General features: G+C 39.1%; 1 long non-coding RNA gene across 2 annotated transcripts in view; it reads left to right on the forward strand.

The window, feature by feature from the left end:
- Positions 1-23,816, forward strand: part of LOC137751967 (uncharacterized) — a 49,529-nt gene extending 25,713 nt beyond the window's left edge. Inside the window, exon 3 of one of the 2 annotated variants that reach the window (XR_011071006.1) lies at positions 21,506-23,816. This is a non-coding gene — a long non-coding RNA (uncharacterized lncRNA). Of the gene's footprint in view, positions 1-17,642; positions 17,801-21,505 lie in introns of those variants that run through there. The other variant, XR_011071007.1, reaches the window with a different exon arrangement.
- Positions 23,817-25,740: the final 1,924 nt, after the last annotated feature.

A 25,740-nucleotide genomic window follows, 5' to 3' on the forward strand; every position in this document is an offset into this window, starting at 1 on the left:
GCGTTTACAATTTTTATAAAATATACTCATGCCATGTTATAATTTAACTTACCAATATGTAATAAATATTGTCCATGTCAATAAATACACCATTAAAATATTGAATAGATGCACACTATTTTATAGTATGGGCATATCATAACTTCTTTAATCAATATCCTGCTATGAAACATTTATATTATTTCCTTTTTTATTACTTTTATAAACAATGTGTAAGTGGACATCCTTGCAAATAAATCTTTGTACAAATAACTGGCTACTTCCCTTGGACAAATTCTTTTTTTGTATTTCCCTAGGACAAATTCTTAGAAGTAGGATTTCTGCATCAAAGAGTAGTTACATATTTAAGATTTTTAAAAACGCTTATTGCTAAATTGTTTCAGTTTATATTCCCACCAATAGTGGTTGAGAATGCTCTTTCCCACACTCTTGTCACCCTGAGTATATAATTCTTTTTCATCTTTGCTGATCTAATGATGAAAAATAGGATCTTGTTTTTAGTTGCATTTGTTTGATTTCTAGTGAGACTGAATTTAAAAAAAAATGTTTATTGACCCTGTACATTGCTTCCTCTGTGAAATGTCTGTTCATGTCCTCTGAACATAAGATATTGACTTCGAATATTTATATTATTGAGTTTTAATAGCCCTGTCTATATATTTATCGTACATCTGTGTGTATTCTACATTTAGAACTACATATACTCTAACAAGTTTTCATCCGGTTTGTCTTAACTTTAAATTTAATTTTCTGGGCATAAAGATTTTTTTTAAGTAGTCAAATGTATCAATTTTTTTCTTTATAATTCTGCCTATATTACAATGCTGAAAAGAAAGACATTCTGTACCCAAGATTATATAAATAATCTAAGAGAAACTGTATTTTCTCCTAGTAATTAATGGATTCATTAGAAACTTTTGTTACATTTAAATCTTTAACCTACTAAACTTTTGATTATATCTGTGAGGTAGGAGTCTAACTTTTTTTTTTTTCCTATTGTTTAGGCAATTACCCCAAACTTATAAAATAATCCATCCTTTCTCTTTTCAACTGAAATGCTGTCATTGATACACGCTAAATTTGTAAATAACTTTAAATCTGCTTCTGGACTTTTCATTCTGATTGGTTGTTCTGTCTGTGAGTCCTATGCCTATACTATACGTTTAATCAGTATTGTTTTATAATGTGTTTTGGTATCTGATATGACCCTTATCTCCTCTGTATGTTTTTTAAAGACTATATTATCTTTAATGTTACCTCTTCTCCTCTTTTTCAAAATGTCCATTATTTTTACATATGTATTCTTCCATATATACAGATCTTCCTCAACTTACGATGGGGTTACATCCCAATAAACCCATCATAAATTGAAAATACTGTTAAGTCAAAAGTGCGTTTAACGCACCAACCCACTGAACATCGTGGCTTAGCCTAGCCTACCTTACACGTGCTCAGAACACTTGCATTAGCCTACAGTTGGGCAAAATCATCTAATACAAAGCCTATTTTATAATAAAGTGTGGAATATAGCATTAATTTATTGACTATTGTACTGAAAGTAAAAAACAGAATGGTTGTCTGGGTATAGAATGGTTGTAAGTGTACTGTGATCACGAGGCTGGCTGGGAGCTGCAGCTCGCTGCCCAGCATCATGATAAAGGATCGCTAGCCTGGGAAAAGAGTAAAGTTCAAAATTCTAAGCATGGTTTCTACTGAATGCTTATTGCTTTTGCACTTTCATAAAGTCGAAAAAATTGTAAGTCGAACCACCCTATGTCGGGGACGATCTATACTTATAGAGAAGTTTTCAGTTCACAGCAAAACTAAGAGGAAGGTACAGAGAGATCCCATAAATCCCCTGCCCCCGCACATTATCAGCATCCCCACAAGAGTGGTACTTCTGTTACAATGGATGAACTTACATTGACTTATTTCTTCCATATATATTTTTATACTATACTATATTGTATATTCTTTCATATATTTTAAAATATTTATTTATTTATTTGGCTGCCCTGGGTCTTAGTTGTGGCACACGGGATCTTTTTTAGTTGCAGCATGCGGACCTTAGTTGCGGCATGTGGGATCTAGTTCCCCGACCAGGGATTGAACCCGGGCCCCCTGCATTGGGAGCGTGGAGTCCTAGCCATCCTAGCCACTGGACCACCAGGGAAGTCCCTCTTTCATATATTTTTATACTACTTTTGACACATCCTCCTTAAAAAAAATCCTTTGGAATACTATTAAATTTATATGTGAATTTAGGAAGAATTTACTTTTCACAATATTTCAAAATATCTGGAAACATGCCCTAAACATTTATTTAGGTCTTTGATTATGACCCTAGATCAGGATTTGTAGATTCCTTACATAGGCCTAAGATATTTCATGTCAAGTTCATTCTTTTCTTTTTTTAAATAAATTTATTTATTTTATTTATTTATTTTTGGCTGTGTTGGGTCTTCGTTGCTGTGCGCGGGCTTTCTCTAGTTGCGGTGAGCGGGGGCTACTCTTTGTTGCGGTGCGCGGGCTTCTCATTGCGGTGGCTTCTCCTGTTGCGGAGCACGGGCTCTAGGCGTGTGAGCTCAGTAGTTGTGGCTCACGGACTCTAGAGTGCAGGCTCAGTAGTTGTGGCGCACGGGCTTAGTTGCTCCGTGGCATGTGGGATCTTCCCGGACCAGGGCTCAAACCCATGTCCCCTGCATTGGCAGGCGGATTCTCCACCACTGCGCCACCAGGGAAGCCTGTCAAGTTCATTCTTAATGCTCTTATTGTTCAATGGGATATTTTTTCATTATACTTCCTCACTCTTACCAAGCCTATTGACAGTTTTATAGACATATTATTCTCGTACTATAAAATTCATTCTTTTAAAGTGTACATTTCAGTGGTTTTTTAGTATGTTCACAAGGTAGTGCAACTATCAACACCATCTACTTTAGAACATCTTTATCACCCTCCAAAGAAACCCAAACCCATTAGCAATCACTCCTATTTTCTCTTCCCCACAGCTGTCTCTTCATTAGTTGTTTCTAATCTGTAATCTTCATAATAAAATTTTAATTGTAAGTATAGCTTTCTTGAGTTCTGTGAGGCATTCCAGTGAATTATTGGACTTAAGGGGGTCATGGAAAGCCCTGAATTTATAGCCAGTTGGTCAGAAGTATGGGTGGCCTGGGACCTCCAAAGTGGATCTGACATCTGAAGTAAGGACAGTCCTGTGGGAGTCGTGCCCTTTACCTTGTGGGGTCTGCATTAACCCTGGATGGCCAAGATTGAATCTCAGAATATCCACTTGGGGTTGAAATGCAACAAGCTTCTTTTCGTGTGCTTTTTGACCATTTGTAGACATTTGTCTCCCTTCTCCTTGGGGTATTTGTTGCAAGACCCCCAGTGGATGCCTGAAACCTTGGATAGTACCAAACCCTATATATACTATGATTTTCCTGTACATACATATTTATGATAAAGTTTCATTTACAAATCAGGCACTGTAAGAGATTAACAACAATAATAACAAAATAAGAACAATTATAACAAAATACTGTAATGAAAGTTTTGTGAATGTGGTCTCTCTCTCAAATTTAATGTCTTTTTTTGTATTAACTAAGCACTTATCATGCACTGTGACCTCAACTTTTGCAGTTTGAGGTGCAACAGCAAAGCTAGCACAGATTTCTTTTTCCTTCTTCACAATTTCAAGGATAGAAGATTTGTTCTTACCCTAGATCTTAGCAACCTCAGCATACAATTCTTTTTCTTTCCATATTAAGCCAAGAACTTTCACCTTTTCACTTAAAGGAAGCACTTTACAGCTTCTCTTTGGCATTTCCTAATTGTCAGCATCACTACTCTTGCACTTTGGGGCCATTATTAGGTAAAATAAGAGTCGCTTGAACACAAGCACTTCGATAAACTACAGTCAATCTGATAACTGAGAAGGCTACTAAGTCTAAGTGACTAATGGGCAGGATACATTGGACTCAGGGATGATCCCAGGTGGGATGAAGCAGGACAGAGCAAGATTTCATCACACTATTCTGAATGGCACATAATTTAAAACTTATGAATTGTTTATTTCTAGAATTTTCCATTTAATATTTTTGACCACAGTTTACTACAACCATAGAAAGTGAAATCACGGGCAAAGGGGGACTACATATCTTTTTTGTAGAAAAATCTATTCAAGTCTTTTGCCCATTTTTAATTGGGTTATTTTTTTTTTACTGTTGAGTTTTAAGAGTTTATTAAATAATATATTCCGAATATCAAATGAATCAGATATGTAATTTGCAAATATTTTGTTCCATTCTGTGTGTTTTCTTTTCACTTTCTCTATGGTGTCCTTCGAAGTTTTTAATTTTGATGAATTCTCATCTATCTATTTTTTATTTTGTCATATCTTAGAAACCATTGCCTAACTCAAGGTCACAAAAATTTACTACTATATTTTCTTCTAAGAGTTCTGCAGTTTTAGGTCATATTTTTAGAGCTGTGATCCATTTTCAGTTAATTTTGGTGTATTGTGTGAGGTAGCAGTCCAGTTTTATTGCTTTGCACGTGGATATCTAGTTGTCCCTACCTAGTCTATTGATTTTAAACATCTTGTAACTATCCACCTAACATTATTTCTAGTAGATTTAATAGATTTCTCTTTTTTTTTCAAGTAATAATACCATGTTCAAATGATAACTTTGCTTTTTCCTTGACAGTATTTGTACTTATTATTTTGTCTTCTCAGATATTTTTTTAAAACGTGATGATCACATCATCTTCATATTTTTCTTCATCTTAAAGGGAATGTTTCTGCAGAAACAGACTCACAGACATAGAGAACAGACTTATGGTTGCCAAGCAAGAGGAGGATGGGGGAGGGATGGATTGGGAGTTTGGGATTAGTAGATGCAAACTATTATATATAGGATGGATAAACAACAAGGTCCTACTGTATAGCACCGGGAACTATATTCAATATCTTGTGATAAACCATAATGAAAAAGAATATGAAAAAAGGATGTATATGTATGTATAACTGAACCACTTTGCTGTACAGCAGAAATTAACACAACATTGTAAATCAAGTATACTTTAATAAATTTTTTTTTAAAAGGGAATGTTTCTAGAGTTTTGCCACCACTGAGTATGGCACTTCAAAGTAATAAATGCTTTCCAGTATCTGCTACTGTATCTATATTTTGCTGTTACTGATATAAGCTGAGGAGATATGATTTTGCTGTAAAACCTCTTTAAATTATGTTTTAAGAATATATTGTTATAATTTCTACTAGATGGAGTCTCCTTTAACAATTTTTTTTTTTGCGATAACCTTTGGTTAAAACGATTTTGTATTTTTTTGTCTTGAAGGTAACATTTATTGAGACTTGACTGTGTACCAGGCACTGTGCTATGGGTTTACACACAAGACTTGTTTAATCTTCACAACTACCCTGTGAAGTGTGTGTGTCCAAGGACACTCAGCTGGAATGTAACATAACTGAGATTTCTACCTGGCTATCTGCTCTCTGACCATGGGGACTTCATTCTTTTCCTCCTTAATTGAGGTATAATTGACATATAACATTATATTAGTTTCAGGTGTACAACATATTGATTTGCTATATGTATATATTGTACTGATCACCACTGTAATTCTAGTTAACATCCATCACCACACATAGTTACGAAATTCTTTCCTTGTGACAAGAACTTTGAAGATCTATTCTCTTAGGAACTTTCAAATATGCAATACAGTCACCATGCTATTAACTAACAGTCACCATGCTATCTATTACATCTCCAGGACTTATTTATTTTATAATGGAAGTTTGTCCCTTTTGACCACCTTCACCCATTTCGCCCACCCCCCCAGCACCCACTTCTGGCAGCAAACAATCTGTCCTCTGTATCTATGAGTTCTTTTTTTTTTTTTTTTTTTTTAGATTCCACATATAAGTGAGATCATACAGTATTTGTCTAACAACCATTTTGGGGAAATATTTTCCCAAAACAATATTTATCAAGAGGAGTTTATTATTCTAATCAGAAAAAATAAGTTCATCATAAAGGATATGATGTTTTTGACTACATAAGGAGAGAATTAATATCTTTTAATCTGAAATAGTTTTACTGTAAAAGTAAATCAATTAATGAACTAGAATAGATAATTCACAAATACTGTATAGATTTCAAAAGATAGAAAATAATATATACAGTGGAATAAAACCTCCTTTTCACCCCTGTTTCCTAGCTACCACATTCTTCTCCCTGCAAGCAACTACTATATTCTATAAAAGAGCAGGATTCGTTTTTAAATAAAAGCAATACATACCTATATAACACATACACATATACATATACACGCGTATAAAGTATATGCAAAATATATCAAATGTTTACGCAAGAAAAACAATGTGCTGAGCAGTCCTAAGGAATGAGATGGAACACAAAGACTTGATAAAGAGTCTGTTCACAAAAAAGAGAGAGAAGTAGCTGAGAAAACTCTTTGGTATTTTTCCAACATTGTCAGTTACCAGTTTACCTAAACTCCAAATCCGTTTTCTCACCAAGTTACAGCAAAGGATAAATCTAGAATCCGCGCCACATTAACTGCATTAAATATAAATGTCCACCACCTCAGCTTTCCCTACCTCAGATGGCAAATAAGATAGGAACCAAGCATTCCCGAGAGGCGACAGAGATCCAGAGCACAAAATGACAAATCAAATTTCCAAAATGTACTAAACCTCTTCACTTACATGGAAGAAGCCTAAATAAATCAAAATCATGGCACAAAAAATAACTTAGCCTCGAATAATTTTGTATTAGGTTGTAAACAACTCTGAATAGTCATTTGGAGCCATGGTGTGTAAAGAGGGAGAGCCGTCTATTAGGTGCAGGCGGCACCTTTAGTCTAGCCTGTGTGATGTAGTCCAGCCTCTGGACTGATAAAGCTTGAGGCAGTGGAGGGAGATGGGGAGGGCAGCAGTGGGGGCTGGGAGGCAGAAGGGGAGGGGGAGGTGCTGATTCAAGCAAACCAAACTCACAGAAGACTGATTTATAAACAGAAATGCCATCTGTTCATTAACCATATAGACCACAAGCAGACCAAGTGGACCATTGTTACTTCACAGCATCACTCTCCAGTCAAAGTTTCCCGACGTCTTCCCTGTCTCTCCATCTCTTAGCGTGGGCGTTTCTGTGGGCGGCTGGGAGGTAATAGTAATATACTGTGGCCGTCACCTGCACAGGTTCTGAGTCCCATGGCCTTAGTTTCAATCCAGGCCTGGCCCTTTGCCAGCCGTATAACCTCAAGTGGTTATTTAACTTCTCTCTTCCTGTGAAAATGGGAATGATAACAGTACCTACTTCAGCAAGTCATTGTAAAGATTAAATGAACTAATTCATGTTGAACATTTAGCACTGTGCCTAGTACATGTAGAACACTCCAAAAATGTTAGCCATTAGTATTAAGGCTACTCCTGTCTACTTCTGTTGTTTTGTAGTTGTTTCTGCTCACAGAGAACAAACTATTTTTAACTCTTTGCCCAAATTAAGGAAAGGGAAAGAGGAAGTTAAATGAGAGACCAGCTTGACTCGATGGTGAAAAGTCTGAGATGAATTCAGTGTTTCAAAGAAATGCAATTGTATTGCTTTCAAATTTGAATTACAACCCTAAATAACACGGAGAATAAGGAAATAAATAAGGTAAAATTTTTTTGCCTTTTATTTATTTTAATCGAAGTATAACTGATTTATGATGTTGTGTTAGTTTCAGGTATATGGCAAAGTGTTTCAGTTATACATACATATGTATCTATTTTTTTTCCAGATTCTTTTCCCTTATAGGTTATTGAAGTAAAGTTTTAAAAGGTGAAATAAGTAAAAAAAAGAGAGAACTTAATGTAACAATGCAGTGTGTAGTAAACAAGTATTTCTGGAGTGTCCAGTATGTACCCAGCTAGTCTTCCTCTTTTTAGCCTTCCCTTTCTTAAATCGATTTGCAACACAGCAGCCAAAATAATCTTTTAAGGACTTAAGTCAGACCATGTCATTTTCTGTTCAAAATCTTCCAAAGGCTCCCCACCTCATTCATAGTAAAAGGCAACATCTTCACAATGCCCTCCAAGGCCTTATATAATCTGCTCACCCCAACCCTACTTAACTTAAGTAGGGTTGAGTAGGGTTAACCCTACTCAAGGGGTTAATTTATGATTTAACCCCTTCACCCCTTCTGGCCTACTCACTCTTCACAGGCCACATGGGACTCTTTGCTGTCCCTTAACTATGCCAGGTACTCCTGCCCCAGGGCCTTTGCACTGGTAGTTCCTTCTGCATGGAGTCCTCTTCTTCAAAGTCATGTTTCCTTTACCACCTTACAAAAACACCACCTTTCCCGACCCTCCTACTTAAAACTGTAACTTCTTCCCCAAACCCACCACTCTCTAATCGCCTTCCCTGCTCTGTTTTCTTTATAGTGTTTCTCTATATATTTATTGATGTATTTTGTTTATAATCTATCTCACTCGCCTTCCCTTTGATATAAATTCCACAGGACAGGGATTTTTGTGTGTTTTGTTTATTGCTACATCATTAATCCTTAACTTAGTGATAGCACTATTAGCTGAATGGATAAATGGTCATCTCATATGTCATCTCATTTATATCTTTTGGTGAAGGTCTGGTTTTCATAATAATATATCACTAAAAGATAGCCATTCTTATAATTAAGTATTTTTATATTCAACAATTGCTGTTTCCTGAAATTAAAAATGGACTGAATGTATCTTTAAGCTCTTGAAGCTGGAATTTGAAAAACACTGTTTATTTTAAAGTGTGGATGTCCTTTAAAAGCATCTTATGTAAGATTGAAATTCAGAGGAAGAAGCTGTTTTTAACTTCTTACTCAATATGAATGACACGTATCACTTCTGAATTAAAAGAAATTATGAATTTTCACATAAATTTAAGTTGGCCTTTTCTAATTTTAGTATCAATTCTCCAACCCTTAAATATGATTTTTAGATGTGTCCAAATGGTGCATGACAGCAGAAGTGTGGGCCTGGATGTCCCTGCTTCCGCTTTGCTGGAGATAAGGCCTGCCTACTGAATTTCTGGTTTCCATTACAGCTGATGACATGAAAGAAATGCTTGTAAGAACGAATGTTTGGTTCCAGGCTGTAGCCTAATTTAATAGTGTACTTGAAAAAGAAAAGTTGGTGATTCATTCCAAAACCCCTGGGGAGGGAGGGGTGATTGTAAACAAATTGGAAAGGGGCAAGAAAACCTAATATGAAACCATTGCAGCAATCTTCAACAACAACCAAAAAAGTCTTGTCTAAACTTGATCAAATGCTGGTTTTTTTCCAGAATGATTTTAACTGAGGAAAGGATGTTTGATTCAAAACCCTTTTCCCTCTGCTCTGATTTGGGGAGGGGGAGGTGGTAACCGTATTAACTTTTGATAATTTCAGATAATATGAAGTATTTGGATGTAAGATTACCCTGAGGTTTTCATAATTGTGGTTTTTCTCAAACCGTTACATGCGATTGTAATGTTGTTATGGGCCAGAACCCTAGGCAAATTTTTACGGAAGAAGGAAGAGACATTTTTTAAAAATAGAAACCAAGACTGAAGACACATCAGACATCTAAGTAGGTGGAGTAGACAGCTGCCATGGGCGAGACCCCAAAACCCCTCCCACCGCTTGCTTGTTGATGCCTGAAACTTTGAAAACCAGGAATTCATTTTCTTGGATCAAGACTTCATCTATTAAAATACTCACATCCCTACTCAGGATCACACGATAAACTCTCTGGGCCTTATTTATACTGACGATAACGTCCTCACTGATTCCAGATCCAACAGGCTTTTCCAACTGGGTGGAGAGAAAGCAAAGGGATCCTGGCTCTTTGGAGATGAGGCTGAATGTGTGATGGCGGGGAGGGGGCAGCGCCTCCCTTGGAGGAAAACATGGAAGATCACCAAGAGGTGAAGAAGCACAGAAAAGGGATTTAGAGACTTTTTCCTCTGTGGGAACCATTTTTAGCCATCCTTCCTTCCCTGAATACCAGAGGAAGGAAAGGTCGATATGGGGACATGGTGTGAAGAAATCAGGGACACTTGAGTCTCCAGAAATCTCACCACCGCCAGGATTATCACAGCAGTTAATCCTTCAGTATGAGCCCAGACGACTTGCTTACCTTAAATGATAATTTTAAAAGGTACTCTATAAAATACTGCTGAGTGGGGGAATTCAACTCTCCCACAGTTTGTTGTTGTTTTCATTATTTTATTTACTTATTTATTTTTTGGCAGGGCCACACAGCATGTGGGCTCTTAGTTCCTCAACCAGGGTTGGCACCCGTGCCCCCTCCAGTGGAAGCTCAGAGTCTTAACCACTGGACCTCCAGGGAAGTCCCTCTCCCACTGTTTTTTAAAGGAGTAAAATAGATGCTGCTGTGTAAAAATGACCCCAGGCTTGCGGTCACCTGTCTGGCTTTTCCAATTAGCGTTACTGGCTACATGGTCACCACTGAGATAACAGTGATTTTCTATTTTCATTTCTCACCATTTAACTTAGTTATTTCCTTTCATGTAACTTTCAGAACAATTTAGTACCTAGGAAGGGTCAAAAGGAGATTTTATAAAGTTTGGCTTATTATGTCATTTTCATTTTTATTAACTTTTTTATTGAAGTAGAGTTCATCTACAATGTTATATTAGTTTCAGGTGTAAGGCATAGTGATTCTGTATTTTTGCAGATTATACCCCATTATAAATTATTACAAGATAATGTCCATAATTCCCTGTGCTATACAATATATCCTTGTTGCTTATCTGTTTTATACACAGTAGTTTTTATCTGTTAATCCCATACTCCAAATTTGTCCCTCTCTCCCTCTCCTCCCCTTTGGTAACCACAAGTTTGTTTTCTATGTCTGTCAGTCTGTTTCTGTTTTGCTATTATGCCATTTTGAAGGCATAATTTGTACTGCAGTACACGTCTTTGCTTCTTTAAAAGCTATGGCACGACTGTTCAAAAAGAGTCCTCTCATCGTGGAAAGATTACCAGGTTTCTTCATCATCATTAGTTTCTTACCACACATTGCACACATATTACATAGCAGATCCTGGGCTGGGTGGTGAGGCCACAGAGCTGCAATCCACCTTCTTGACCTCTGTTTACTTAGACTAGTCAGCAGAGGAGACAGACAAATCACCATCTGCTAAGAACATAACAGAAGTTTGCACAGGGGCTGGGGAAGTTTCCTCGCCCATCCTGGAATGTCAGGAAAGTTTTCTGTGGGGATGTAGTGTCTGAGCTGAGAGTTTTAAGGATATGAATAATGGTAGGAATTAAGCAGGTGAAGAAGTGGCGGAGGAGTGTTCCAGGAAGAGGGAACAGCATAGCAAAGAAAGAGTGGAGAGAAAATTCTACCTTCCTATCTGTCTTCGCCTCTCTAGGACGAGGCCGAATTCTTACTCAACACTGCATCCCTGGTGTCTGCCCGGCATGTCATAAGTATTCATGAATATTTGTTGAACTTAAATGAACTGAACTGCAAAATCTTTATTGCTGGCAATAGGATTGTGGCCAAAATAGAAGTTCCTGTTCTCGTGGTGTATATGTTCTAGACAGGCATTACTATGAGTTAACATTTACTAAGCATTTCCTACCTGCCAGGTACTGTCCAAAATCTTTATGTATTCGCTCATGACATCTTCACAAAAAGACTTTAAATAGGTATAATAATATTATCCCAGTGTTACTGTTGAGGACGCAGAGAAGTTAAGAAACTTGTCCAAGCCTACCCAGCTTGTGGGTGGTGGAGCTGGAATTCAAAGCTGGGAGATCATGGCTTCCAGAGTGAGTCTTAACCTCTACAGTTAGCATTTCAAGAATTTTTAAATGCCTTTTCAGTCTTCTTTTTGGAAAACGAAATAAAAAGAAATTCTAAATGTCCATTCTCCTTCCATCCCTTTGCTCTTTATTGACCGAAGACTTAATTATTTGGCATAAACATGTAAGAATAGTGGACATTTTGAAAAGCAAGAGTAGGGTTAAAATGAAAGGTAATATGGTCTTTAAAAAAAAAGTAAAGCGGGGATAACGGTCATATCAGATATCAAAATGCATTTAGAGTTATAGTGATTAAAATATAGGCATGGTGACTATAGTTAATAATGCTCTATTATATATTCAAAAGTTGGTAAGAGAGTAGATCTTAAAAGTTCTCATCCCAGAAAAAGAATTTGGGCCTTCCCTGGCGCTTCCAATGCAGAGGGTGTGGGTTCGATCCCTGGTCAGGGAACTAAGATCCCACATGCCGAGGGGCACGGCCCCAAAAAAAGGAAAAGAATTTGTAACTACGTGTGGTGATGGGTAACTAAACTTATTGTGGTGATCGTTTTGCAATATATATAAATATTGAATCATTAGATTCTACACCTGAAACGATTATAATGTATGTCAATTATATCCCAATTTAAAAAAACAAGAAAGAAAAAAATATCTACTTAGTGTAAGCACAGATTTGGGTCCTTCTGCTGCCATTTTCCTCCTCCCCCAGACCCAAGGATTGGTAGGAAAAATGAGAAGGAATTCCCATTTAGGTAAAAGGAATCATAAACAAATAAATACAAAGTCTGCAGCTGCCCCCATTCACTCAGTATTTCCCAATTATAAATCAGCTGCCCTCACATCAGATCCCAGAGAACTGAGAGGGAGTTGGATCCCATCTTAAGAAAATTACTGACAAACTGATTTTTTTTTAAATAGTGAGAACTTTAAAATTTTGTATAAATGAAATAAACGCATTTTAAATTATTTGATTTGAGCATTAAATTTCATGGATATATAGTGTATATTTCACCAAACTGGCAACTGAGAAGTATTAAATATAAAACTCTTGGGACTTCCCTGGTGGTCCAGTGGTAAAGAATCCACCTTCCAATGCAGGGGACGTGGGTTCAATCCCTGGTCGGGGAACTAAGATCCCACATGCCACAGGGCAACTAAGCCCATGCGCCACAACTACTGAGCCTGAGTGCCGCAAGCTACAGAGCCCACGCACTACAGAGCCCACGTGCCACAACTAGAGAAGAAAACCCGCTCTCCACAACTAGAGAGGAGCCCACGTGCTGCAGCTAAAACCATCCCGCCTGCCCCACATGCTGCAACGAAGACCTGACGCAGCCAAAAATAAAGATAGATAAATAAATAAATAAAAATCAATATTTAAAAAAAAACCAAACCTCTTGAATGCCATATTAACTTGCCTGATTCTGAGAAAGAGGTTCTAGAATGGAAGTCCCTCATAGTCCTCTACCAAACTTGTCCTGATATTTTAAAATTATAAATTTAATATAAAAGTTATCAGTTAAAAATAGATTAAGTAAAATAAATTTAGGTAACTTTACTACCCAATGGCCATATTCCTCCCACTTAAGGACTCTAAGCTGAGCATTACGTTATTTAGAAAGTTATCCTAACAAGGAAAGACAACTGCTGGCTGCCTTATGAAGGACAGATTGGAAAGGGACAAAGCTGGAGTCAGGAGAACAGTCCAGGTTGGAGATGATGGAGCAGTAATTGAGGAACTGGAGAGAAAGAGACAAATTCAAGAGATTTTAAAAAGTCTTGATAGGATTTTACTAACTGAGAATAGAAGACAAAAAGAGAGGATTTGAATGAAGGAGCTGAGGATCAGACTCAGATATCTGGCTTGTGTGCTTGGGTGGATCATGGTCTCATCAGACAAAATAAGAGCCCAGGAGGAGCAGGTACTGGGGAGTGGGGGCGGGGGGGGCGGGAAGATGAGGACTTTGAATTGGGACATGTTGAATTTGATGTCTCCGTGTGACCCACAAGTAGAAATGCCCATTAGGGAGTTACTGTCCTAGGGCCCAGAAGAGCTCTGGGATGCCTGGGATATCTAGGCAGATAATTTAGGGAACTATCAGATTGTAGGTGGAATTGGAAGTATGAGTTGGTCAGGATCACCAAGGGAGAGTGTGAATGAATGAAGAGGAAGGGTGAGGATGGAGCCCTAGAGAATATAAGCATTTAAAGGGTTAGGAACTGTAGACCAAGAAGAAATCGTCAGAGGTAAGCAGGAAACCAGGAGAAAGTGATGTCCCAGTTACCAAAGAAGAAGAGGGGACTTCAGAAAGAAATGTGGTCAATGGTCAATGACACAGAGACAGCGTGTATATCAAAGACTAAGAATTTTATATTGGATTGGGTGATACAGATGTCACATCTGCCGTCTGCGGGGGTAGCTCCCCAATTCAAGTGGGGTTGGAAGCCAGATTGAAGTGGGTAAAGTAGTGAACCAGAGGGTAGTAAAGAGGCAGTGATGGTTCCATAGACTGATCTTTGCAGAAGGTTGTCTGTGAATGGAGAGAGAGTTTGTGTAGAAGACAGAAGGCCTTTTTTTCTCCTTAAAGATAAAAAGCTTGAGCTTGTTCATAGGCTAAGGGAAGAAAGCAGTAGGGAGGGAGAGATTGAGGATACAGCATAAAACGGATACATGAAAAGACTAAAACATTAAAGGAGATAAGAAAAGTTGGTATCCTGAGCAGCTTTGAGTAAGTGGTTAAATACTCTCTCCAATGAGATGGAAGGAGGGAAGGACAGGTGTAAATGAAGATAAATCTGTAGTTGGGTAGAAGAAGGGCAAGAGGTTGAGGGAGTTCCCATCTGATGATGATTTCTGGGGAGGGGCCATGAGGAGAGTGGTAAAGATTTAGAAACACTGTTTAGAAATTTAGGTTTGAGGTGGCTGTTTAAAGACATATAGGATGACTGCACAGCAGTGCAGAGGATTTGTCTGTGGTTGGAGGTCACAAACTTATAGTTGCGCTGATTTGCAATGGATAATACTGATTGCCTAGTTACAGGGGCATGGAAGATCAGACTGGAATTCCAACCAGATTGATACAGGCAGTGGAGTTATAGTCTTTAAAGGATCTAGGTAGGGCAGACAATTGTCTAAGGTCATATAACCAATAGGAGCAGAGCTAGATTTGAACATAAAATTGACAAGCTTGATAACCTTAGCTGAACTGGGAGCCTAGGGTGCTGAGTAGGTCAACTATATTGACAGGGAAACTGCCTAGGTCAATGACAGACCTTGGAATGAAGACAGAGACTAAGATCCAGATGCCAAAGTTCTTGATGAATGTTGCATGGTTAAACACTTAATGAATATCTACTGTATTACTGTTGAGTTAGGCTTTCAACACTCAAACATCACTTTTATTCAATCATGTTAAAGTTTCTTTTAAAGTATTATTTTTGTTTTGCAAATTAAACTATATCTATAGAGAAGCTAGAGGGAGACATAATTTAAAAATTAAATGTACTGTGAATTAAAAGAACGGGATGCCACTACACACCTATTAGAATGGCCACAATCCAAAACACTGACAACACCAAGTGCTGACAAAGATGTGGAGCAACAGGAACTCTTATACATTGCTGGTGGGAATGCCAAATGGTACAGCCACTTTTGGAAGACAGTTTGGCAGTTTCTTATAAAAATAAACATACTCTTACCATACGATCCAGTAATTGGCTCCTTGGTATTTACCCAAAGGAGCTGAAAACTTATGTCCACACAAAAACCTGAATGGGGATGTTTATAGCAGCTTTACTTATAATTGCCAAAACTTGGAAGCAACCAAGATGTCCTTCGGTAGGTGAATGGATAAATAAACTGTGGTACATCCAGACAAGGGAATCTTATTCAGTGCTAAAAAGAAATGAACTATCAAGTCATGAAAAAATATGGAGGGATCTTAAGTGCATATTACTGAGAAGACAACATACTATATGATCCCAACTATATAACATTCTGGAAAAGGCAAAACGATGGAGACGGTGGAAGGATCAGCGGTTGTCAAGGGCTGGTGGGGGGTGGGGGGGGTGGTATACGGGAGAGGGGAAAAGATGAATAGGTGGAGCACAAAGGACTTTTAGGCCAGTAAAAATAGTCTGTATGACACTATAATGATGGATACATGTCATTAGACATTTGTCCAAACCCACAGAATGTACAATATCAAGAATGAGGCTTAAGGTAAACTACGGACTTTGGGTGATTATGATGTGTCAGTGTGGGCTCATCAGTTGTAACAAATGTTCCACTCTGGTGGAAGATGTTGATAACGGGGGAGGCTCTGCATGTGTTGGGTAGGTGGTACGTGGGAAATCACTGTACCTTCCTCTGAATTCTGCTGTGAACCTAAAATTGCTCTAAAAGGTAAAGTATTTAAAAAACTTAACTGGATCACCTACCATTTTGAAAACTAATATTTTCCTCTTTACATACAACCCTATGGATGTATGGGATTGGGAGTAAGGGTGGTAGAAAATGAATAAAGCTGGCAGCAAACTGTGAATGAAGAGGCTTGGGGTAGAATATAAGCTTGGGGAAATATGCAAAGATAGATGCAAGTTTTTAAGTGTTTCTTTCCTTACATGTAGCAGTTTTATTCAATGGAGAATGAGGTAGAGAAACTTCTCCAAAGCTTTTGATAAAAGTCTGCACACACCTCCCACGTGGTAGTAGGTTAAAAGCAAAGTGCTACTAGGATGGTAGGTTGCCACAGTTGATGACATCAGGTGGTAGGTAATCCAGGCCACTTTCCTATGTGGATGAGACAAATTACATGCACAGAGAATGTGATTGTTTTCCAGGGTCAACTGGTTAACCAGACAGTATTGCCAGAAAGCTAGGCCTTTTTGGCCAATGATAGGTGTTCCAGGGCAGGTTATAGTTTCTCCCACTGTGCATGGAGTCACTTTAGAAAAAATAGAACCACACCTCCCCATGTCTCCCTATGTCTCACCATACCTGACCACACCTCCCCATGTCTCCCCACGTCTCACCATACCTGACCACACCTCCCCACGCCTCCCCGCACCTCATCTCATAATAGCTCACTACCCTCACCTCTCCCCACACCACCAGGAGAAGGCTGCCTCATGCTGAGATGGGCACTTGAAAGTGAGTTCAGCAGCACTCAGGCAAGCTGTGGAGCCAACAGGCAGGAAGAGAATGGAAGCAATCCCAGTAACAGCAGTCAAATGCGGGCACAGAGTACACCCTTATAGGAAAAGATGCAGGACAAAGTGTATGCCAGAGGGAGGGACCAAAAAGCAGGATGGATAAAACAGGAAAGGAAGGGCAGGGGAAAATAAAGAAACAAAGTGAATTTGTAAAAAAACTTTACCCTAAGGTCAAGAACACCTTGGTGCTAGTGGCAGGAACTGACACCCTGCCTCTCTCGGTGGGTGTTTACGTTCTCTTAAGGCACCAACCAAGAAGGATAGAGTTACTGCAGGTACTGCAATGGCTTTAATGATACCTACGTCAAAGAAGTAATCTAAGAGGATAAAATGGAAAACAAAGGACTTGGGACTTTAAGTAGTGGAGTCATATATTTTAACTAGTTGGATATATTTCATTTAATAAGTTGGTTATAATTCTTTCCCTATTATATTTATTAAATTGTTTTTAAGGAGTCCCTTTTCCTTTTCCACTTAAGAATACTAACACATTGTTGCTTGATTCTGAAATATCTGACTCCGGGTGGATTCTACAAACCCTCTTTGCAATCATTGATCTGGTTCCAGATGGAGAGGAGATGATTGAGTGGATTTACCTGTGCTCCTGGAAACCTGGGCAGAGAGAAGAATGGAATGAAAGCTGCTGAATTAAACTCAGAATAGGGATGATTTATAAGAGTATCTTCTGTTGTGGAATAGATACGTGGGGGAAAATCTATTTTGTGTTGTCAAACAAATTAGTAATTGAAACTGATTCCTGGTCATTGATTTTTGATTCCGCGTTCTTTTCAGTTGATATTAGTTATAATTTTTAGAAGAACAATCAAGATTGAGTGCTTACTGTGACAGTTATCTTAGACTTTTAGAGAGATGTTACTTTGGAAATCTAGTCGAGATTTCCTTTAAAAGCAACCCTTTTAAAGGAAGTCGAGAGAGGGGACTCCCTGTGGTGACAGGAGCAGGACCAAAACCTGGGCATCCTGATTTCATTATATCAGCATTTGATGCTGCTGTGGCTGGGTCCGCCCAAAAAACAGGCTCTGAGACAGATCTGCATGCAAGAAATATATTGGAAATATATTGGGCAGTGCCCTGGGGACTAGCACAGAGTAGGGCAGAGGGAGGAGTGACTTAAAGTGCACTTAAAATGCAAAGGTAAGTGGTTCCCCAGGCTGTCTGGAGCTGGGATGGTCCTTCTGAGTTATCCTGCCTCAAGGCCAGGCCCTGGAGCCTCTAATACTTGCTCTCTAATCAACCAGTCATTGGATAAATGCTGCGTTCAGGGAGGGAGCATGACCTTGGGGGGATGGCAGTCTTTGGCTGAGGGCAATTCTGGGAGAAGTACTTCACTGAAGGCTGGGGGTCACCATCACTTCCAGCATGTGGGGAATATACTGAAGAAGAGCACACCCCAGCCCTCACCATAAAACCCAACAATAGCTTGGTAAAGATGCTTTCACATACGTCCACTTGACTTACCCCACTGGTCAACAAGACCCCTATTGATAGATCCCTGATTTAAATCGGGCTCAAAAGAAGCAGAACAGGGAGCATACTGCTATGACCCCATCAGGAACTCAGTAATATGTACTGATAGACAAAAATCAAAGAAATTAATTATCATATTAACTGCAGTTTGAAGAGGGCAACTTATATAATGCCTTTTTTTTTTTTTCTGCATGAAAGCTATACTTTGAAATTAGGAAAGTAGTTTATCATATTAAATACATCATAATCTTATTATTAGAAAATCTCTTTGCTTTTTGATTGGCTGTTAACCTACATGATTTGGGGGGAAGTGGAAGAAAGAAAAGAAATTAGAAACCAACATGTTATGTTCAGATAAAAGAACATGAGGGTGAGCCTGAAGATATAACTTTCATGAAAGCCTTCCCTGTTGTTCTAATTAATTGCACAGAAGCCCGAGAGGGAAGACCCTGCGAATTTCTAAGTTAGCCTGATATCCTTTTTCATTTGGATCACCAAGGGTGATAAGTGAATAAATCAATATCCCCGAAGCATGCACTTCAAAACGCTAAACTTTTTATCTCCCTAATAGTTTCTTTTTTCATTAAGAAATAGGATTAAAGAAAATCTGCACATTTAAAGTAGGATGAAGACTTGAAGTCAGAAGGCTATAACATGAAAATATAAGACAGGCTTGTCACATTAAAAATGTGGGTTTGTATTGAATAGCTCAGGTGTTCTTCTCCCATCTGGAAGATGATTTGTGCCAAAGCTCTGTGTAGTGTACATATATACCACTGTCTGTGGGCACAAGATAACTTTGATCTAAGGAAAAGAGATCTCCAGGTTTTAAATAGGGCTCCAAACCAGAAGCAACCTTCAAGAATAACAGTAACAACAGAAGAATCCAAACATCTCAAATAGCATTGAAAACTGTAATGAAAGGCTTTTTGTGTCACGGAAGCATCCCCTTGGCAGGCCCAGCTGCAGCTGTTGGGGAACATTCTAAAATGGCAGATGTGACAAAGTGTGGTGGTACCCATTTTCCAGAGGGCAGGACATCTTGTCTCAGTTACAGGCTCAGGGTGAATGGGATAAAGCAAGAGGCTGCCTCTTCTGCTTGAATCATGACTTCTCAAAATGCCAAACGATCAACTAGTTGAAGCTTCAGCTGAGTTTTCATTTTTAAGGATGTTATATACAGAAAAAAAAATTATTTGGATACATTGAGTCAGAGCTCAAGACAATTTTCATAGAATTTTACAATTTTTTTTTTTCTTTCATGAATAGTTTGCTAAACAATTTGTGATGCAAAGAAAAGGCAGTGCCTTCCCAAGCAGCACTATGAGGTCGGGGAGAACACGATGACCTGGAGGGACCTTTGCTGGAATTCCAGAGCCAGTGGAATTTCAGAAGTGGAATACCATTGTTAGCGTGTGCTCTAGCAGTGCTGAAATTAGGCAAATAAATACCCTTACCCCATGTTCCCAAACCACTACCTTTACCCTCATCGTGAAGTCACATTCAGAATTTTCTTGCTTCCATTCTCTTGAATGAGAGTTGCCTTCACTCTAGTCCTCAATATCTTTCCTTTATCACAAGCATGTCCACATAAAAACAGAATTATTCATGATTTGTTATCTCACAGTCAAAGGAACCACATGATTATCTTGTCTACAAGTTATTATGGTGTCATGTAGATAGATGGAGCGTGCTCAGATTCCCTTCCCTGCCCCCCCAAAAAACCCCCCCAAAATCCTTTAAAAATAAATAAGAAACCTTTTAAAAAAGGAATTCTGCCGGGGGACTGTCTACTTGGCTCTGCTACTTTGGAAACCTAGACCTTGATTCAAATTTATTGCCCACCTTGGCCAGGTATGTGTGTACTGTGTATATATATAAAACAATACCAGAGGGGTTTGTTAACTTGGAACTTTATAAAGACCACAGCAAGTTTTGTTGACAGTGAAATTATTTCTCTGGAATTAGAACAATTTTGTATAGAAATAGATAATTTGCTTTGTATCAATACTTCTTTTTCCCAAAGCAAATTAAAAGGTTTCTGATATCATTCTCCAGATCTTTTTAGTGAGATCTCTTAGGATGACTTTTTTTTTTAAGTTTGCTTGCCAAACCTCACATATGTGGTGAAAACCTTCAATCAACAGCATCTTCAACAGCTCTCAAGTTGTGCGGGGACCTGACCACAGGTCTCTATACCAGCCTCCTTCCTCTGCCTGCCACAGTCTGGGGGCTCTCCCTGGTCTCCACTTTCACTGTAGTCTGGTTCTTGCTCTCTGTCCACCGCTTTGAGTCTGATACCTGAAACTGCCCTTTCTCCCCAAGTTCACTATTGTCTGAGTCAGAGACTTTATTTCCTTTTTTCTGTCCCCCACTGCTAAGGTTCCTGCTCCCACACCCAGCTCTTTACCTCTATACCCTAATCAAAGTCATACTGGATTCTCCACTTGCAAGAAAGATATTCTCTTAGGTTATGGGTTAATGACCAGTGTATCGCATGCCTTTTGATAGTGGGAAGCTATGATTCACATATCTCATGGTGCTCTGGTCTGGGTGGGTCTCAACTACTGTCTATAGCATTAAACCCTGGCCAATACTGAGGAAAAAGGTGTTCAAGAACCCTGTAGAGGAGTGTATGGACCACATGTTAGCCAAAGGATCTCTGTGCAAAGCAATGTGACATAAATTTAGGGGTAGAAGAGGCTGTCTCCCTACTGAGTCAATAAAAGATTTTCCAGTGTGTCCCAAGAGGGAATACTTTCTTACTCTGTTTGCCCTCATAGTCATAGTTGACTTCTCCGGGTTTGGGTGGGGGGCCGTTATCCACAAAGACCTCTGTATGTATCAATACATCAGACAAGATGCTAATTTATCCTGACCCAGCCCACCTTAACAATCCTGATATCTACTATTTCATTTTATTTGTTTCTCTACCTGTTTAGGGGATGCTGTTTAAATTCATCCAAGTCCAGACTTCCCTGGTGGCGCAGTGGTTAAGAATCCGCCTGCCAACTCAGGGGACACGGGTTCGAGCCCTGGTCCGGGTAGATCCCACATGCCGCGGAGCAACTAAGCCCGTGCGCCACAACTACTGAGCCTGCGCTCCAGAGCCCGTGAGCCACAACTACTGAAGCCCGTGTGCCTAGAGCCCGTGCTCCGCAACAAGAGAAGCCACCGCAATGAGAAGCCCACGCACCACAACAAAGAGTAGCCCCCCTCTCGCCGCAAGTAGAGAAAGCCCATGCACAGCAATGAAGACCCAACACAGCCAAAAATATATAAATAAATTAATTTTAAAAGAAAGAGTAAAGGAACTTAAAAAAAAAAATTCATCCAAGTCCACATTTACCCATATACTATCCCTTCTCCACAGAATATTGAATAGCGTATTTGAAGAGCATTCCTTTACTTCTGTCTGGTACATCTACTGCCCCACCACAAAATTCACATACGATTCCATCTGCCACCTTATTCCATCAAAGCTGTGGCTTCGACTCCTGCCACTTTCCTACATGCTCAGCTCTGAGCTCCTGCACATAAACTAGGACAAGAAATTTGCTCCATTATTCTGCACACTGTTGCTCACACCCATCCTGTCTGTCCTCTATTGAAGACCCTTTACTTTTTGCCAAGTTCTTGCTTTCCATCGACCTCCTTGAACTTGACTATCAAACTGTTTCTTACTTCCCACATCTGACCTCACCCAGGACTTCCTTCACCTTTGTTCTGTGTCCCATGGCTCCAGGGGGAAACCTATCTTGATGCATTTAATGCTTTAGACTGAACTACTCATTCCCTTTGCAAATGCTATTTCTTCTGCCTAGAACACTCTCCTTGTCATTGTTTTCCTGGAGAATATGAGTATATGTAACCTCCTACCCCAACCATATTAATTACTGCCCATTCTGAGCTAACAATATACCTTGAAATTACTTCTAGTGGTTACCACACTACATAAAAATGATTTGTTTATATGTCTGCTTCTCCACTGTACTTGGTTTTCTTGACATCGGGACCTTTGTCATTTCCGATCCCCAATTTCTTGCATAGTGCTTAGAACATAATAGGCCTTCATTCATTTACTCATTATTTTTTTTAAACTACTTTTTTATAATTAATTAATTAATTAATTAATTTGATTGCACCAGGTCTTAGTTGCAGCAGGCGGGCTCCTTAGTTGTGGCAAGCAAACTCATAGTTGCAGCATGCATGTGGGGTCTAGTTCCCTGACCAGGGATCGAAGCCGGGTCCCCTGTACCAGGAGGGCGGAGTCCTAACAACTGGGCCGCCAGGGAAGTCCCCATTTACTCATTCTTAAGGCAAATATTAATTGAGTTGAGGACCTATTGTGTTCCTCCTCTCTGGGAGCAAAGAGGAAAGTGGCAGCAGCAAGAGCTGTTTGTTATGTAAATCAAATTGCATTACAACTTGACTTGCTCACCTTTCTTTTCATTTTGTGATCAATCACTGCTCTTCAAAACAGCCCTGATGGAGTCTTAATTTGAATTCTGTGGGTTTTGATTCCTGTGTTTGCTTTGACTCTTTCCTTTCTTTAAAAAAAATTCCAAATGGTCAGTGACAGGCATTTTCCTGTGTACCTGAGGACAGTGATTCAGTCATTTTATCTCAACTTTTTCTTTTTAGCTCTGAAAAACCTATTTGGTCATAATCATCCAGGATTTCTTTTTAAATTATTTTTTAAAAAGTTAAAGTAAATTAAGATTCAGGCATGTAGTCATTTTTCCTGTGAATTTGGTTTTTATGTTTTTTTAAAAAGTTGTTCTTGGCAGAGCTGGTTTAGGGGGCAGTCATTGTGGTGTGGTTTTGGGGAAAAAGGGCCTATAGGTTCAAGCACAGTTCAATGTGCCTAGCCACAGCCTCCTCTCTCTTCCCCCAGCCTTCAATTTTACTATTACAGCTACCCTGGGTTTAGTCCATGACGACAGCCACTGTGAAATGCCTGGTTCCTCTGATGGGAAAGAAACTGGCCAAGTCTGTTTAGACTCTGATGACAATACCAAGAATTGTTTTATCATAGTTTCTAATCAGGAGGCAAAAGGGGTTGTCTGGACCTGAGGGAGGGGTGAGTGGAGAGGAGTAATTGTAAATGGGCCTGAGGGTGATGGAAACAATTGAAGTTGTTCAATTACTGGAGTGATGGAAACAATTGAAAACTGACTTATGGTTATGGTTGCACAACTTGGTAATTTACCAAAAAAAAAAAAATTGAATTTTACACTTGAAATGGGTGAATTATATGACACATAAAATATGCATCAATAAAGATATATTAAAAAGCAAGAGGTACAGCCGTGTATTTAATATGCTACCATTTAAAGGAAAAAGCGGGAAACCAAAAGAAGGGCAAAAGAGGCTGAATCTTTTCTTCTTATAGATTGTTAATTGATTATTTGCATGAACAGCTTCAGGCATTGAAATAGTGTTCTCTCTACAGCATTTGTTTTTATCTAAATCACACTATTGAAAATTATACATTTCAAACTTTCATTATGATAATTTCAAACATATAAAAATATTTAAGAATAGTATAATAAGCCTACCCACGTACCTATTTCTCAGTTTTAGCAATTATCAATACTGCCAATCTTGTTTCATTTATTCCCCCACCAACATTTTTCCTGGAATAGTTTAAAGCAAATCCCAGATAACATTTTTAACGATAAATTCTTCCATGTATCTACCTAATATATAAGGACTTAAAAATACATAGCTAAGAAACCTGATTACCCGTAATAAAATGATTTTTTAAATGTTGTATAATAAAGAGTCAACGTTCAAATTCCCCTGATTGTGATGACACTTTCTTACAGAGATAAATCCTGATCCAAGCAAGGTCCATCTATTGCATTCAGTTTATATGGTCTTAAGTATTTTTTGTTTGTTTATTCCAGAATAGTTCCTTGCCTTCCATTTAACCCCGTATCCTTGATTTAGTAAAAGTTTAAAATTCTAAAACAAATTCCAAACATCATTAGACGGCTGAATACTTACTTCAGCATGTGTCTCTGAAAATAGGAATTATTTTTCCTCCTTGGTCCCTTCCCTGGTTACCTAACAAAACTAACGATAATTCCCCAACAAAGTCTAATTTTCAGTTTATGTTAAAATATACCTAATGTTTTTCAAAATGTCTTTTGCAGCATATTTGTGCAAACCAGAATCCAGTTAACACTCACACATATTTCAGGTATGAATTGTCTCTTTTAAGTCTTTTTGATTTCGCAGTTCTGACCTCACCACTTAATAAATTGCTTCTTGAAATGGACTCGTTGCAAACTAAGATAAGTTTCTGTGTGACCTAATCCTAAATTCTAAGTGAGCCCCAGATAACGGACCCCTATTCTGATGAATACAAAAGAAAAAAATATTCATATCCCTAGAAGTCCTATCCCCACAGAGGTCTCCGGTGTCACTTTCGTTTCCGGAGCCTGCATGCCACCCGCCCTCCATCAATCGACCAATCAGCCTGAAGCACAGCAGCCCACGTGACGCGCTTGCGCCTGCGTCTTGCCTACAAACCGGCCTTTTTCTGCCGGAGGAGCGCTCAACCGCGTTTTACATTCCTGTGGTGCCAGAGGCGGTTTTCCTCTGGCCCGGGGGCAGGAAGTGAGTGCAGCTGTCCTCGTGGCCCCCCTCGTCGCCTGTTTCTTCGTCAGCTGAGGTCTGGGGAGCGCGGTGTCTTCTGCAGTCCTCGCCTCCATCTTGCGGCCGGGACAGGCCTCTCTTCGGCTTGTGCAGAGGGCCTTTCTCCCAGCACCTCTCATTTCTCTTCAGTTCCTCAGCGTTTTGGAGGCTATGCTCATCTCCGGGGAGAGCACTGAGGAAAACGTGAAAACGCCGGTGGGGCCCAGGAGAATTAGAAGAAAGGTGGGAGTTTACTGATGTTTTATCAAAAGAGGCTGAATCTTAATGCAATGGTGCACACAAAAATTTTTTTTCAGTGAAAGTGGTTACGTCTCTTTATAGTTGGGCTTTCACACTTATTCTGTACTTCAGTCTAGCCTTAGTGTTGAAATACCAAAAATATGGGCCCCCAGGGCAGGGGGTTGTCTGTGGAGAGAAGAGGCAAAGGTGTCTGTCTTCTCCACGGCTGGAGGCTTTGGGCGCTGACTCTCCCCTAAGAGGCCTTGAATTGTGCGTGGAGCCGTGTTGCAGG

The sequence above is a fragment of the Eschrichtius robustus genome, chromosome 18 (genome assembly GCF_028021215.1).
Source record: "Eschrichtius robustus isolate mEscRob2 chromosome 18, mEscRob2.pri, whole genome shotgun sequence".
Classification (NCBI taxonomy): Eukaryota; Metazoa; Chordata; class Mammalia; order Artiodactyla; family Eschrichtiidae; genus Eschrichtius; species Eschrichtius robustus.